This window comes from Narcine bancroftii, chromosome 8, assembly GCF_036971445.1.
Source record: "Narcine bancroftii isolate sNarBan1 chromosome 8, sNarBan1.hap1, whole genome shotgun sequence".
Classification (NCBI taxonomy): domain Eukaryota; kingdom Metazoa; phylum Chordata; class Chondrichthyes; order Torpediniformes; family Narcinidae; genus Narcine; species Narcine bancroftii.
Genome location: NC_091476.1, coordinates 173896140 through 173913570, shown reverse-complemented (window position 1 = coordinate 173913570; position 17431 = coordinate 173896140). Strand labels below are relative to the sequence as shown.

The window sequence follows — 17431 nt, the reverse complement described above, 5'->3', positions numbered from 1 at the left end:
CACGTGGAAAGGTCATGGGCCAGTGGTTCTCAGGAACCAGAGGGATCTGGAATTTCTTCAAGGCTTTCAGCGGCCCCCATGAATCTTTCTCACTGGTTATCTTGTCCCTCAAAGGGTTAGGGACAAAGTGTTAGGTTCTGGAGTCTGGTGTTGAGCATGTGAGCAAAGTGCCTGAGGATGATGTTGTCCTGGCAAAGGAAATTGATGATGGTTATCCTTCAACTGAAACTGGGGGAATCTTACACTGGTCACATGATGGCAGCTGTCTTCCTTCTCGAGGAGCATGTTAAGGGTGGTACGGAACAGGCTGCTGGAGAAGGTTGATGCAGGTACACTCGCAATGTTCAAGAAATGGATGGATGCATGGATAGGATAGGATTAGAGGGATATGGGTCAAACACTAGAGCGGGTTGACATTTTTGTCATCATGAACAAGTTGGCTGAAGGGCTGTAGGCCAATTACGCTACAGCAGGTTCCACTGCAGATCTCAGTCATTACTGCACTCAGAGCGGAGACGTTCAACATTAGATGCTGCCTTGCCTTAAAGGCCAACACAGTCCGCTGCAAGAACTCAGCAGGTCAAGTAGCAGAAGTGGGAGAAAAAGAATGGTCAAATGTGTTAAGCAGTCTCGATAGACAGGCTAACACAGCGGTTCTCAACCTTCGCTTCCCACTCACATCCCACTTTAAGTGATCCCTGTGCCATTGGTGCTCTGTGATTAGTAAGGGGTTGCTAAAGGTGGGATGCGAGTGGGAAGGGAAGGTTGAGAATCACTGCTCCAGACCCAATTGTTACTGAAATATTTGGCTTGAGAAAATTGTCATTGGCCCATTTCCTCTGGAGTTATGAAACCCTGCACATAATGAGTCAATGAGGGATGATTAAAACAGTGGTTTTCAAACATTTTCTTCCCACTCACATCCAATCTTAAGCAATCCCTTATGAATCACTGAGCACTGATGGCATAGGGATTACTTAAAGTGGGATGTGAGTGGAAAGAAAAAGGTTGAGAACCACTGGTAACAGATATAAGGTGGATACAGGTGGAGGGGAGAAGAGGAAAAAAGCTGAGGAGTGATAGGATGAGAGGGCGGAGGGCTAAGAAGGGTATTTCTTTGATAGGGAAGGGGTGGGGAGCTGGACGAAAAGAAACAGTAATGATAGAGTGACACGGGGCGAAGGTTCATGAACACTGGAGAAGCTAATGTTAACACTGTTTGGAGATCCCTTCCTCTTCCTCTCTCCTCTTCTCCTCCATCCCCTACCATTTTATTCAGGCAGTTGCCCTTTTATTCTTATTCCTGACAAAGGGATCCATCCAAGAAGTTGGCTACCCTTTTACTTCCTATGGAAGTAAAGCGCGACCTGTTGAGTTTCTCCAGCACTTTTGTACATTGCACCTGATCCCAGCATCAGCAGATTTTCTTCTGTGACAGTCTCCCTGTTTCTGGACATGGCAGATCACAGATGGTGCCAGTCACATTGGCATGAGGAAAGTAATCTGTGAAGTCTGCATGCACAAGAGAAATATCACCCCTCCACCTGGACTGTCAAATCCATGGTAAAAGCATCAATTGAGACAAGTAAAAACACAATGCTGGAGAAGATGAGCAGGTCAAACAGTGCACATTATGTTATGTTGTTCTTCATTGTTGGGGTCTTTCATGGCTTGGTTCAGCATCATGCTGAAGAAGATTGAAAAGAGGGTTGGTGCGAGAACACAGCCTTGCTTCACGCCATTGTTAATGGAGAAGGGTTCAGAGAGCTCATTGCTGTATCTGACCCGACCTTGTTGGTTTTCGTGCAGTTGGATAATCATGTTGAGGAACTTTGGGGGACATCCGATGTGCTCTAGTATTTGCCAAAGCCCTTTCCTGCTCACGGTGTCGAAGGCTTTGGTGAGGTCAACAAAGGTGATGTAGAGTCCTTTGTTTTGTTCTCTGCACTTTTCTTGGAGCTGTCTGAGGGCAAAGACCATGTCAGTGGTTCCTCTGTTTGCGCGAAAGCCGCACTGTGATTCTGGGAGAATATTCTCGGCGACACTAGGTATTATTCTATTTAGTAGAATCCTAGCGAAGATTTTGCCTGCAATGGAGAGCAACGTGATTCCCCTGTAGTTTGAGCAGTCTGATTTCTCGCCTTTGTTTTTGTACAGGGTGATGATGGTGGCATCACGAAGGTCCTGAGGCAGTTTACCTTGGTCCCAACAAAGCTTGAGAAACTCATGCAGTTTGGCATGCAGAGTTTTGCCGCCAGCCTTCCAGACTTCTGGGGGGATTCCATCCATACCTGCTGCTTTGCCACTTTTCAGTTGTTCGATTGCCTTATATGTCTCATCCAGGGTGGGAACCTCATCCAGCTCTAGCCTTAGGGGCTGTTGAGGGAGCTGGAGCAGGGCGGAATCTTGGACTGAGCGGTTGGCACTGAAAAGAGATTGGAAGTGTTCTGACCATCGGTTGAGGATGGAGATCTTGTCGCTGAGGAGGACTTTGCCGTCTGAGCTGCGCAGCGGGCTTTGGACTTGGGGTGAGGGGCCGTACACAGCCTTTAGAGCCTCGTAGAAACCCCTGAAGTCGCCAATGTCCGTGCTGAGCTGGGTTCGTTTGGCGAGGCTAGTCCACCACTCATTTTGGATCTCCCGGAGTTTGCGCTGAAGATGGCTGCATGCGCGACGGAAGGCTTGTTTCTTCTCTGGACAGGACGGCTTTGTAAGGTGAGCCTGGTGGGCAGCTCGCTTCTTTGCCAGCAGCTCCTGGATTTCCTGGCTGTTTTCGTCAAACCAGTCCTTGTTTTTTCTGTTTACATCCGGTACCGCACGGATGGCAGTCTCTTCAATCTGAGGCGCCTGCAAGCTCACACCAAGACACAAGAGAAACTTGTCCGTGAACTACTCTTTGCAGATGATGCCGCTTTAGTTGCCCATTCAGAGCCAGCTCTTCAGCGCTTGACGTCCTGCTTTGCGGAAACTGCCAAAATGTTTGGCCTGGAAGTCAGCCTGAAGAAAACTGAGGTCCTCCATCAGCCAGCTCCCCACCATGACTACCAGCCCCCCCACATCTCCATCGGGCACACAAAATTCAAAACGGTCAACCAGTTTACCTATCTCGGCTGCACCATTTCATGAGATGCAAGGATCGACAAAGAGTTAGACAACAGACTCGCCAAGGCAAATAGCGCCTTTGGAAGACTACACAAAAGAGTCTGGAAAAACAACCAACTGAAAAACCTCACAAAGATAAGCATATACAGAGCCGTTGTCATACCAACACTCCTGTTCGGCTCCGAATCATGGGTCCTCTACCGGCACCACCTACGGCTCCTAGAACGCTTCCACCAGCGTTGTCTCCGCTCCATCCTCAACATCCATTGGAGCGCTTACACCCCTAACGTCGAAGTACTCGAGATGGCAGAGGTCGACAGCATCGAGTCCACGCTGCTGAAGATCCAGCTGCGCTGGATGGGTCACGTCTCCAGAATGGAGGACCATCGCCTTCCCAAGATCGTGTTATATGGCGAGCTCTCCACTGGCCACCGTGACAGAGGTGCACCAAAGAAAAGGTACAAGGACTGCCTAAAGAAATCTCTTGGTGCCTGCCACATTGACCACCGCCAGTGGGCTGATAACGCCTCAAACCGTGCATCTTGGCGCCTCACAGTTTGGCGGGCAGCAACCTCCTTTGAATAAGACCGCAGAGCCCACCTCACTGACAAAAGGCAAAGGAGGAAAAACCCAACACCCAACCCCAACCAACCAATTTTCCCTTGCAACCGCTGCAATCGTGTCTGCCTGTCCCGCATCGGACTTGTCAGCCACAAACGAGCCTGCAGCTGACGTGGACTTTTTACCCCCTCCATAAATCTTCGTCCGCGAAGCCAAGCCAAAGAAGAAATATGTTGTCAAGATATTTGATAGCAAATTAAATGAGACAGCTGCTTTCAATCTCCCTTTTCTCTTCAAACCTGAAAAGCCTGGTGTCTTTGTGAGAAACTCCTGTCAGGTGGAATCCTTTTCATTCTCAGTATTTTTCACCAATGAACATTCACTGGACAAATGGGGATGAAACAGGAAAGTCTGCTGATGCAGCAATTGTAGTGTAATGCACAAAGGTGCTGGAGAAACTCAGCAGGTCATGCAGCATCTACAGGAAGCAAAGGTTATAGAACCAACGTTTTGGGCCTGAGCCCTTCTCTCGACGCAGGATGCAGGCCCGAAATTGGTGGGGTTGTCGCATAGCACCAGGAAGCACATTGCCATAGAATGTCTTGCAAGCACTTTGCTTGTGGTGGGAAATGCAGATGAATGTTCCTTTGAAGCTCCCTGAAGCACTGCTCGATAAATACAGGCTTTGTGTCAAGATTTGATCACATTTTTCGGGTAAACGTTTCCAATGTAAACAGGATGTAGGTACTTTTTTACATTCTACATGGACGTGTCCCAAATTGAATTATATTTGGATCAATTTAATCAATTTCTTTCAGCCGGTAATGGGTGTTAGATTCCCGAGAAACCCTATGCAATATCTTTTGGGGGTTATCTCATGGATTAATCCAGATTTAAAGTTGGATTGGTTTCAAAAGGAATTTTTAAAAATTGCACTGGTAGTTGCCAAAAAATATATTGTTGTATCATGGAATTTGGACACGGACTTGGTGTTAGATAGATGGCTCGGTGAAATGCAAAGTTATAAGATTACATATAATTTAAAAAATAAATATGATCATTTTTTTGAGAATTTGGTTTCCATATAAGCAAAAAAATTGGTGTTATAACCTTATAAAGATCGACACTAAGTTAATTGGTGGATTATGGTTTTGGTTTGCCAGTCCCTGGCCTCACCTTATCTCAACTTCTTAGCTACTGTTTTAGTTCATTGAATATCTTATATTTAGTGGATGTATTTGTATTGTAGAGGTTAATATAATTAGGCTACAATTTAATTATAAGATAACATCCAGTATTGTTTATATAATTAATCTATTTTCTTTCTTCTTCTTTTCTGTTTTGCTTTCCTTTTCTTGGGGCTTTTCCTGTGTGGGAGGAAGGGGGAGGAGAAAACGATATTGATTTTGATATATAATAATTTGGCGATGTATGTACTTTTTACATGTGCGAATCAAATAAAATTTGAATAAAAAAGATCTGATCACATTGTGAATGTGTCTAAAGTACTTCATTCCTCTTGGTGTTTTACTCTCTACAATGTTGTCAACACTCCTTCTCTTTCCTCTTCTCCAGATCTGTGGGTAATTTTATGCCCTTGTGATGGAACGAATTAAAACCAGTGTATGGTGGGATGCTTGCCCATTTAGAAGGAATGTAAACTGCTGACACTACTTGGGAGGAGCTTTGAATGATAACTGTGGTGCCAAGACTCTCTGGGAACCAGAAGGAGGAGATGTCTGGAGAAACTCCTGGGCCCTGATTGTACAGAATAGGAACAATTTCTAAGCTGCTCTCAAACACTATTGGAAGATTTATTAGACACTGAATGGGGGAAATGTAAGAAAGCAGCCAGTTCCATAAAGGACCCCTATTGCTCTGGTCACCCTCTCTTCTCACTGCTACCTTCAGGTAAATGGTACCGACGCTTGAAGTCGGGTACATTCAGGTTCAAGAACGTTTTTTAATCTAACAGTTAATAGGGTTTTGAACCTCCACATGCTCACTGTAAACTCCTTTTTCTTTCCCAACTGCGAGTATCTATTTATCTATTTTTACATTCATTATCTTTATTTTATTTCAGGGCACGTTGTGGCAATCTAATTTATACTGTTGCTGTTAGAATATCTTATCTGCCTGTGTGATTGAAGCAAATAAGAATTTCAGTGTTTTGATGTATATGACAATAACCTCTCACATCACATGTCTGGTCTTTCCACTGACCGACTGCCAGAGCTTTCAGCTGACGTTGCCCGTCCTCTGCAGTTTGTCGGAAGACCTGAAGGAGCAGAGTCTGCGTCCCAACATTGTGGTAGGTGTATGGAATGAGCTGCCAGAGGAAGTGATAGAGGAGGGGTTTTTTTTATGATGTTTAGAAGATATCCTCCATCAGCCAGCTCCCCACCATGACTACCAGCCCCCCCACATCTCCATCGGGCACACAAAACTCAAAACGGTCAACCAGTTTACCTATCTCGGCTGCACCATTTCATCAGATGCAAGGATCGACAATGAGATAGACAACAGACTCGCCAAGGCAAATAGCGCCTTTGGAAGACTACACAAAAGAGTCTGGAAAAACAACCAACTGAAAAACCTCACAAAGATAAGCGTATACAGAGCCGTTGTCATACCCACACTCCTGTTCGGCTCCGAATCATGGGTCCTCTACCGGCACCACCTACGGCTCCTAGAACGCTTCCACCAGCGTTGTCTCCGCTCCATCCTCAACATCCATTGGAGCGCTCACACCCCTAACGTCGAGGTACTCGAGATGGCAGAGGTCGACAGCATCGAGTCCACGCTGCTGAAGATCCAGCTGCGCTGGATGGGTCACGTCTCCAGAATGGAGGACCATCGCCTTCCCAAGATCGTATTATATGGCGAGCTCTCCACTGGCCACCGTGACAGAGGTGCACCAAAGAAAAGGTACAAGGACTGCCTAAAGAAATCTCTTGGTGCCTGCCACATTGACCACCGCCAGTGGGCTGATAACGCCTCAAACCGTGCATCTTGGCGCCTCACAGTTTGGCGGGCAGCAGCCTCCTTTGAAGAAGACCGCAGAGCCCACCTCACTGACAAAAGGCAAAGGAGGAAAAACCCAACACCCAACCCCAACCAACCAATTTTCCCTTGCAACCGCTGCAATCGTGTCTGCCTGTCCCGCATCGGACTGGTCAGCCACAAACGAGCCTGCAGCTGACGTGGACTTTTTACCCCCTCCATAAATCTTCGTCCGCGAAGCCAAGCCAAAGAAACCCCCCCCCCCCCCCCCCACCAGTGCATGGAGAGGAAAGATTTGGATGATTATGAGACAAAACCAGGCAGATGGGACTTGCTCAGTTAGCCAACTTGGCCAGCATTGATGGGCTGGGCTGAAGGGCCTCTTTCTGTGCTGTAATGCGTGTGCTCTATGATTCCAATGTGGCTGTACAGCTAGAGTGCAGTGTGATGCCAATTGTGCTTCAGAATTCCAGAAATCAGGCAGAAATTTAATATCCTAGTCCGTTGGAGAAGATTCAGGCTCCGAAGAAAGAGATGGAGAGTGTGAGAGGGGGATGTGCCTTTGATGTCTGATTCCCAGCATTCACAGTGGAAATATAAGTATAAATCACATTTCAAAAAATAAATGGTCGTGTCTGTGGTTCATTGTCCATTCAGGAATCTGATGGCAGCGGAGAAGAAGCCATCCTGGTGCCGCTGAGGGCTTGTCTTCAGGCTCCTGCACCTTTTCCCTATGGTAGCAGAGTGAAGAGGGCATGGTCTGGGTCGTGGGGTCCTTGAAGATAGAGGCTGCTTTCTTCAGACCCTGCCTCTTGTTGATGTCCTCGATGGAGTGATCCTGTGATGTCACCGGCCCAGTTAACATTTCTTTGGAGTCTTTTCTTGTCCTTTGCACCTTTGCACCAGACAGTGATGGAACTGGACAGAATGCTCTCCATGGTTCACTTATAGAAATTTTCAAGAGTCTTTAGTTTTTAAAAAAAAATATTTTTCACACTGTTAATCTTGTCAACCAAAATATGTACAAACATTTCTCATTAAATTTAGACAGTGACCTTTTCTCCCTTTTTTTCCCCTTTCCTTCCCTCCCCTCTACCCACACCCCCACCCCCAAAATCCCATTGGTATTCAACATATACAATACAATAAAACCATAAAACAAGATCTTCACACAAAGGAAAATAAACAAGAAAAATGGGTTGTCTATTTATTACACACAGAATTGAGTCGTTTTGTCTTCTTATCATTCTCATTTTAGGGGATGGAGGTCGAAGGCAAGCTCTCTCTGATATGTTCCCAAATTTGTTCAAACAATGTGACTTTATTTTTTAAATGATTTTTTTTTCCAATGGAATACATTTATTAATTTCCATGTACCATTCCTGTATTCTCAGGCTCTCTTCCATTTTTTAAATTGACATTATACATTTTTTTGCTACTGCTAAGGCGATCATAATGAAATTTTTTTGTCGTTTATCCAATTTGAGGCCTAATTCTTTACTACTTATGTTATTTAAAAGAAATCTCTGGTTTTTTTTTTGGTATGCTATTTTTTGTAATTTTATTTAGTATCTGATTTAGTTATTCGCAAAACGTATTCACCTTCGTACATGTCCAAGTTGCATGTAATGTTGTTCCCATTTCCTTCCCACAGTGAAAACATCTATCCGATAATGTTGAATCCCATCTTTTTAATTTTTGAGGAGTGATTATATACCCTGAGTAACCAATTATACTGTATCATGCATAACTTTGTGTTTATTGTATCCTTCATACTTCCAGAACATAACTTTTCCCATACTTCATTTTTTATCCTTATGTTTAGATCCTTTTCCCACTTCTGCTTAGGTTTATAGTTTATTTAATTCTCCTTATCTTGCAGCTTAATGTACATGTTGGTTATAAATCTTTTAATTATCATTGTGTCTGTAATCACGTATTCGAAGCTGCTTCCTTCAGATAATCTCAGTCTGTTTCCCAACTTATCCTATAAATATGCTTTCAGTTGATGATATGCAAACATTGTACCGTGAGTTATTCCATATTTGTACTTCAACTGTTCAAATGTTAATAAATTATTTCCCAAAAAACAATTTTCTATTCTTTTGATTTCTTTCCTCTCCCATTCTCTAAAGGAAAGGTTGTCTATTGTTAAAAGAATTAGTGGATTTTGCGTCAATAGTAATTTTGGTATTTGATCATTTGTTTTTTTTCCTTTCTCAGTGGATCTTCTTCTATGTATTAATTAAATGATGCAGTACTGGTGAGTTTTTATATTTTACCAGCTTTTCATCCCACTTATAAAGTATATGTTCCAGTACCTTTCCCCCTATTTTATTTAGTTCTATCTTAGTCCAGTCTAGTTTTTCCCTTGTCTGGTAAAAATCTGATAAATACCTTAATTGTGCTGCTCTATAATAATTTCTAAAATTTGGTAACTGCAAACCATCTTGATTATACCTCTCTGTTAATTTATCTAACGCTACCCTTGGATTCTTCCATTTCCACAAGAATTGCCTTGTTATTCTCTTTAGTTTCTTAAAGAATTTTTCTGTTAAGGGAATTGGTAATGTTTGAAATAAGTATTGTATCCTTGGGAATACATTTATTTTAATGCAGTTTACCCTCCCTATCAACATTAGTGGTAATTCTTTCCATTGTTCTAAGTCTTCATGCAATTTCCTTATTAGTGGCTGATAATTTAGTTTGTACAAGTGGCTTAAGATATTATTTAACCTGATCCCTAGGTATTGGATTGCTTGTGTTTGCCATTTAAATGGTGATTCTTTTTTAAATTCTGTATAGTCTGCGTTACTCATTGGCATCACTTCACTTTTATTTGGATTGATCTTGTACCCCGATATTTCTCCATATTCCTTCAATTTCTTATGTAATTCTTTTACTGATACCTCTGGTTCTGTTAGGTATACTATGATGTCATCTACAAATAAGCTGATTTTATACTCCTTCTCCTTTATTTTTATCCCTTTTACTTTATTTTCTATTCTTATCAGTTCTGCCAAAGATTCTATTGCTAAGGCGAACAATGAAGGGGGATAATGGACATCCCTGTCTAGTTGACCTACTTAATTTAAAGTGACTTGATACATATCCATTTACTGTTACCTTCGCCAACGGTCCATTATACAATCCTTTAATCCAATTTATATATTTTTCTGGTAGATTGAATTTCTGTAATACTTTAAATAAGTAATTCCACTCTACTCTGTCAAAGGCTTTTTCTGCATCTCGAGCAACAGCCATTGTTGGTTTCTTATTTCCTTGAACTGCGTGGATTAGATTAATAAATTTGCAGACATTGTCCACTGTTCGTCTTTTCTTAATAAATCCAGTTTAATCTTGTTATACTATTTTAGGTACACAATCGGCCAATCTGTTTGCTAATAATTTCACTATTATCTTATAGTCTGAGTTAAGTAGAGATATTGGTCTATATGATGCTGGTGTTAATGGATCCTTCCCCGTCTTTGGATTACTGTAATTATTGCTGTCTTAAATGAATCTGGCAGGTTTTGAGTTTCTTTTATCTGGTTCATTACTTCCAGGAGAGGTGGAATTAATAACTCTTTAAATGTTTTATAGAATTCTATTGGAAATCCATCCTCTCCTGGTGTTTTATTGTTCAGTAGCTTTTTAAATATATCCTATACTTCTTCTATTTCAAATGGTTTTATTAGTTTGTTTTCTTCCTCTTCTTGCAATTTTGGCAGTTCAATTTTAGCTAAAAATTCCTCTATTTTGTCATCTTTTCCCTCGTACTCAGTTTGGTAGAATTGTTCATAAAATTCCTTAAAATTTTCAAAAATCTCTGTTGGGTTATATGTAATTTGTTTGTCCTTTTTCCTTGATGCCAGTATCATTCTTTTAGCTTGTTCTGTTTTAAGTTGCCAGGCTAATATTTTATGTGTTTTTTCTCCCACTTTGTAATACTTTTGCTTAGTTTTCATTATGTTCTTCTCCACCTTATAGATTTGTAATGTTTTGTATTTTATTTTTTTGTCCACCAATTCTCTCCTTTTCGTTATATCATCCCTTTTTACTAGTTCCTTTTCTGTACTTACTATCTCCCTTTCCAACTGATCTATTTCCCGATTGTAGTCCTTTTTCATCTTAGTCACATAACTTATTATCTACTCTCGAATGAAGGCTTTCATTGCATCCCATAATATAAATTTGTCTTTCACTGATCCTGTGTTTATTTCAAAATATGTTTTAATTTGGCATTCAATAAACTCTCTAAAATCCTGTCTTTTAAGTAGCATAGAGTTTAACCTCCATCTATATGTTCTTGGTGCGATGTCCTCCAGTTCTATTGCTAATAACAGGGGTGAATGATCTGATAACAATCTAGCTTTATACTCAGTTTTCCTAATTCTCCCTTGTATATGGGCTGACAACAAAAACATATCAATCGTTTTGTGCCTACTTGAATGATATGAATATTCCTTCTCTCTTGGGTGTTGCCTCCTCCATATATCCATAAGTTTAATTTCCTGCATTGATTGAACCATAAATTTGGCTACTTTATTCTTATTATGTCTTTTGTCCAGTTTTATCCAACATTGGGTCCAAATTAATGTTAAAATCATCTCCTATCAATATATTTCCTTGTGTGTCTGCAATCTTCAAAATAATATCTTGCATAAACTTTTGATCCTTCTTGTTAGGTACGTATATATTGAGAAAATTCCAAAATTCTGAGTATATCTGACACTTTATCATTGCATACCTCCCTGCCAGATCTAATATTTCCTCCTCTATTTTAATTGGTACATTTTTGTTAACTCATATAGCTACACATCTAGCTTTTGAATTATACGATGCTGCTGTTACGTGTCCTACCCAGTTTCTCTTTAGTTTCTATTCCGCTTCAGTTAGATGTGTTTCCTGCACAAATGCTATATCTATTTTTTCCTTCTTCAATAAATTTAGTTACCTCTTCCTTTAAATTTGGTTATGTATTCCATTAATGTTTATAGTCATATAGTTCAACATGGCCATCTTATATCTTGCTTATATTTCTTTTCCACCTCTTCGTCACCTCCATCCCCCTTTTCCCCATTTCCATCTCTTAATTTTATCTTATTAATCTTAATGTACGAGAACACATTTAAAGCATAAAGTACCCCCATGGTTCCCAGACCCACCAATACTTTAACACCAAAAGTTCCCCCTCTCTCTAAGTTCCCCCATATCCCTTGCCAGGCAACCACAACTCCCCTTTTCATTTGGATTGTGATCTTGCTCACAGCATCAACTGATTTTGCAGTGACGGTTCTTCCCTTTCCCCCCAGCCCTCCCCAGAAAACACTTTTTTTTAACACATATAACAAAGCTCTCTTTTTTTTCACCCTTACTTCCTTCCTTCCCTTCTGTTTTCCCTCTTTAGTTCTTCACATACATCTTTATATATACTTTATTGCCGTTCTTCATTCTTATTACACCTCTTCATCTCTTCTTCTGTCTTGCAAACGTTCTGCGAATTCTTGCGCTTTCTCTGGATCCGAGAACAGTCTGTTTTGCTCCCCGGATATAAATATTTTAAGCACGGCTGGATGTCTTAACATGAATTTGTAACCTTTTTTCCATAAAATTGCTTTCGCTGTATTAAACTCCTTCCTCCTCTTAAAGAGTTTCTTAAGTTCAAAACTTATGGCGGGATAAAAAAATAATTTTTGACCCTTGTATTCCAATGGTTTATTTTCTTTCCTAACTTTATTCCTTGCCCGTTCCAGTATGTTTTCTTTTGTCATCTTTTACTAAGATGGATCTTGGTTTTAGATGTACCTGTGGTTTCGGAGCTAATGCTCTGTGTGCCCTTTCTATTTCCATCTCTTCCTGCATTTCTGTTGTTCCCAGGACCTTCGGGATCCATACTTTTATAAATTCCTTCATGTCTGTGCCTTCTTCACCCTCCTTCAGGTCCACTATTTTTATGTTGTTTCGCCTACTATAATTTTCCAACATATCAATTTTCTGAGATAACAACTCGTGTCTCTTTAATTTTTTTGTCACATTCTTCCAATTTTTCTCTTAAGTCATTCACTTCCATTTCTACAGCCATTTCCCGCTCTTCCACATTCTCTACTCTCTTCCCTATTTCTGTCATTACCAGTTCTAACCTTTGGATTTTATCTTCTGTTCTTTTCATTTTCATTTTAATTGAATTAAACTCCAATGATGACCAATCTTTTAGAGATCACATTTGTTCTTCAAAAAAGACTTTATCTTTTTACCTTTTATTTCTCTTTGTCCATCAGTTTTACCTTCTATTTCTCTGTGAAGATTCTGGTCGTCTTCTTCCTCTTCTTCTGTATCTGTATCTGTGTTTGTGTCTTCTTCTTCTCTTCTTTGTGTCTGTGTCTCTTCTGTTTTTCCTGTGGATCTGCTTACATCTCTTTGTCGGGCCTCTTCTTGCTGGGCCTCTTCTTGCTGGTCCTCCCCTATTGGGCTACTCCTCTGTTGTGCCTCCTGCCATTGATCTTCTTGCTGGTCGTCTCTCCGTCTCTCTCTCTCCCACGTCACTTCCTTCTCTGCTGCCTTTCTCGTCTTCCAGCTGAGTGCCCTGGTGTCGGGCATCCCTCAGCTGTTCACGCTGCAGCTGCCTGCTCCTCTGCTTGGCCCCCCTCCCACCGGTGTCCTCTTTTTTTCCCTTGTTTCTGTTGGTTGCGCATTTTTGTTTGGCTCCAAGAGCCATTTTTGAAGTCCACCGGCAGGTGAGTCATGACTCCGCATGGCAGGCACTGATCTCTGGGGTCAGGCACTCCTTGCCACCACAGCGTCCTGTTCCTTCGTGCAGGTAAGGCCTTCTTCTTTCTTCTTCGGTGATTTTTCTACTTCTTTTATTCCAGTTGTTTTTATTTTCTCCTTCTTGGATGGCATCCTCCTTCTCTTCTCTGTAACTTTATTTTCTATTTCTTATATTTTATTTTTGTTGTGCTTTGTCTTTTTCAAACTTTTTTCCTGTTTTCCTGGAGAGGGCTGGTTTTCCCAACTGGCCACTACTCAATCACATGACTCCTCTCTCAAGAGTCTTTAGTGACATATCAAATCTCCTCAAACTCCTCACGAAGTATAGCCACAAGCGAGCCTTCTTCGTGATTGCATCGACATTGAGGCTCCAGGACAGATCCTCTATGTTGACACCCAGGAATGTGAAGTTCTTGTCACTTTCCATTGCTGACCCCTCAAGGAGGACTAGTTTATGTTCTCCTGAAGTCCACAACCAGCTCCTTGGTTTTTCTAACATTCTTGTTGTGACTCCACTCAACGAGCTGACCTATCTCCCTCCAGTACACTCCCTCTTTGCTGAAAATAGGGTTCGCAAACCAAGCCACGATTCAGCCAGCCAGTGTACATTCTACAATGCACCTGTTCGATAGATTATTCCACAACATGCCAAATCTCCTCAGACTTCTTCTAAATTAGAGGCGTTGGTGTGCCTCCTTCATGGTTACCTCAATATACTGGCTTTGTAAGGTCCTCTGACATGTGAATTCCCAGGAGCTTGGTACAAACCCTCTCCACTGCTGTCCTGCCAATAAAGACAGGTGTATGGGCCCTCATCCTCCCCTTCCTGTAGTTCACAATCTATGATCCTGTTGATGTTGGGACCAAGATTATTGTTCCTACCACCACCCAACCAGACTCTCAGTCTCCAGTCTGTATTCATCTCAATTCAGCCAACAAAGGTAGAGGTGTCAGGAAATTCATAGATTGCTGAATGAGGCTCATAGTTTCAGCCATTAACTCAAGGTATTAGCCTTAGATTTATTTGCACCAGGTTCACAGCCCCCATCGCTCCCCATCTTTCCATATACCCATCTCAGGCTATTTCCCTCCTCCTGCCTGCTTCAACCCCTTCACTCCAACTTTTGCAACTGCTCCTTCACAGCTCAACACCAGTACTTTAGAAATGTCCAAAACTATCCCCTCAACACTCTTCCTTCGTCCCGCAGCTAAAGGTGAGCACTGAATATAAACGTTTGTGGGGCGTTTCCTCTCATTGACTATTCTGTTGCCGTGCTTTATTCCAGACCAAAGTCATCCACTTTACTGGATGCAAGGTGCATCAAAAATGTTCCCAACAGTTGGCCCATCTCTTACAATTGAAAGTCTCCCATGAGAACCAAATGTAACTCTAATCCTTCCAAGTATTTTCCTTACTAATTTTAACATCGACCTTCTCGTCAACAGGCACTATATCACCCACCTGTACTTCCCCTATTCTAGAATGAAATATGAAACCCAGGAGCTTAGTAATTTAATGATAACATGCCTGTGTTTAGTATTTCAAACATCATTCAACAGGCTAACTTATTTTTGCATTTGGCAACCATTCTATATCGCCCTATATTTATCTCTCAGTGAACCTAAAGGAATTTCTCACTGCCTAATTTGAGCCTGGGCACACTGGACAATTTACCTGGCTCTACAATAAACCTTTAGAGTTCTATTGGTGTTATTTTCAATCCTAGATCACGGACAGTCCAGAAACAGGCCTTTCAGCCCACCAAGTCCATACTGACCTTTTTTGCCCAGCTGCACTAGTCTCTTTTCCCTCCATTAGGTCTTTACCCTTCCATGACTTGCCTCAGGAGAGGAGAGAGCAGATTTAGGATCGAGATAAAGAGGAACCTCTTTTCCCAAGGAAGAAGTAGAGCCTGCCTCATTAAATCACGTTCACGTTTATCAACAGCGTTTCTCCGGATCCCAGTGCCCACACATACACACAAAATACACAGCCCATAATAATCACATATATGCAGTCAAATCCCCATTTTCCGGCATTCAATTAACCAGAGGTTCAAACAACAGGCAAAAAAAGGGAGGAGGAAATAAATAAATAATTTGAAAGATAAATAAAGTTTAAATAAAAATTTTACATTGTAAAAGTAAATGTTTCCCGAAGGAACACACATCCCCTTGGGAGCAAGCATCCAGCCAGTGAGTGCCCCGGTCGTGCCCCACCTGCAGCAGATGCTTGGATAAATTTCAATAAAATTGTGTTTGAATAAAATGGCGTCGCCCAGGGTGAAGAGCCGGTCAATGCCGCTCGCCAATGGGCAACTCTCCCAAAGCATCTTCCTATCCCTGCCTGGTAATACTCTATCTTAATTAGCATTAGGTATGTTAGTCAGGCTTTATCAGTAAACTTGCGGGGAGGGGGGTGGTGCGGGGATGTTAATTATGACAGCGGCTGTGTTAGTGCAGCGGCTTGTTTAGGACTGTTACAGTGGCAGCGACTGGGGTGCGAATTAAAATTTTCGTAAATTATGGGAATTATCTTCAACTTTACATAATTAAAGACGACAATGCTGAGGTTTTTTTTCCAAATTTCTTTACATTTTGCACTGTCTTTTGTCTTTTAAGCCGTGTATTCTTAATGCAGGTGAATTAGGCATTTTAAGAGTGAGTCTCAGCCAACCAGAAAATCCCGCGCTCCCCGTAGGTGCTGGATAATGGGGCTGTTACTGTACATAAAGGTATAATTTAGAATTTATAAATATTTTGGGATGATTTACTTGTTTACGGGATATTGTTCAGCAATCTCACCACCTGTGGGAAGAAGCTATTTCCCAGCCTGGTCATCCTGGTTTTGACGCTCCTGTACTTTTTTCCTGATGGTCGTCTGAAGGGCTCCCAATCAGTGCGTCAAAGATCCCATGAGATGAATGGAACGGGTCCTTGGGAATTCTTTGAGCCCTATTTAAGCAATATTCCTGGTGAAAGGTGTCAATAGAGGAAAGGGAAACCCAGTGATCTTCTCGGCTGTCTTTATGGTTGACTTCTGGTCCAATGCTTTGCAACTACCGCACCAAAATGATGCAGCCAGCCACAACTCTATCAATTCTGCTCCTATAACATTTAGTTAATACACAGTTAGATAGATTTTTGCTTAATAGTGGAATTGAACATTATGAGGAAAATGATAATAAATAATAAAAAGAGAGGGGTATTAAGTATTCACAATAATCCTAGTTCAAGAAAAGTGACTTTGCAATTGTGCTTGAAATTCTTTGTGGTATTGGAGCATGGAATTGGAGCTGGGCCCTTGGCCCATCCAGCATGGTCTTATTGCCTTGGCCCGCCCAACCATGCTCTTATTGCCTTGGCCCACCCAGCCATGCTCATTGCCTTGGCCCGCCCAGCCATGGTCTTATTGCCTTGGCCCGCCCAGCCATGGTCTTATTGAATGCAGAGCAGATGCCTTCTCCTGCTCCTCTCTCTTATGCTCTTATGTATTTCAGTGACTATCAAAATGCATCTTGATGCTCCAAAAGTTGGAAGTTATGAAAAATTGACGGGCTTTTAGAATGGAGGCCCATCCGTGCTGGTCAACTGTCCTGAACTGGGGAGAGGGCTGTGGAACGGTCATCTGTATTCAGGAGACTGTGGGAGGAGCCACAGGTACAGTCGGCCAAGTGGCGTGTCCAGGCAGCTACTAAACACAGATGCAGTGGTTCACCACACATCTCAAATGGACTGATTGTACCTGATTCCACTGCTGCATCTGGCAGTAAATTCCAGATATAAACTAACATCTCTGTAAAATCCTTACTCCTCAGATCCCCTTCAAAACTCTAACCCAGTGGTTCTCAACCTTTTTCTTTCCACTCACATCCCACTTTAAATAATCCCTCTGCTATCGGTGCTCTGTGATTAGTGAGGGATGGCTTAAGGTGGGATGTGGGTGGGAAGGGAAGGTTGAGAATCACTGCTCTAGACCCAATTGTTACTGAAA

The 17431-nt window shown here is 42.0% G+C and overlaps 1 protein-coding gene across 3 annotated transcripts in view; it reads left to right on the top strand.

The window, feature by feature from the left end:
- Positions 1-17431, top strand: part of thrap3a (thyroid hormone receptor associated protein 3a) — a 200971-nt gene that overhangs the window by 3465 nt on the left and 180075 nt on the right. For all 3 annotated transcript variants that reach the window (XM_069895874.1, XM_069895872.1, XM_069895868.1), the window contains exons 2-3: positions 5239-5574; positions 8890-8929. The gene's annotated coding sequence lies outside the window, so the exon portion shown is untranslated. The remainder of the gene's footprint in view (positions 1-5238; positions 5575-8889; positions 8930-17431) is intronic.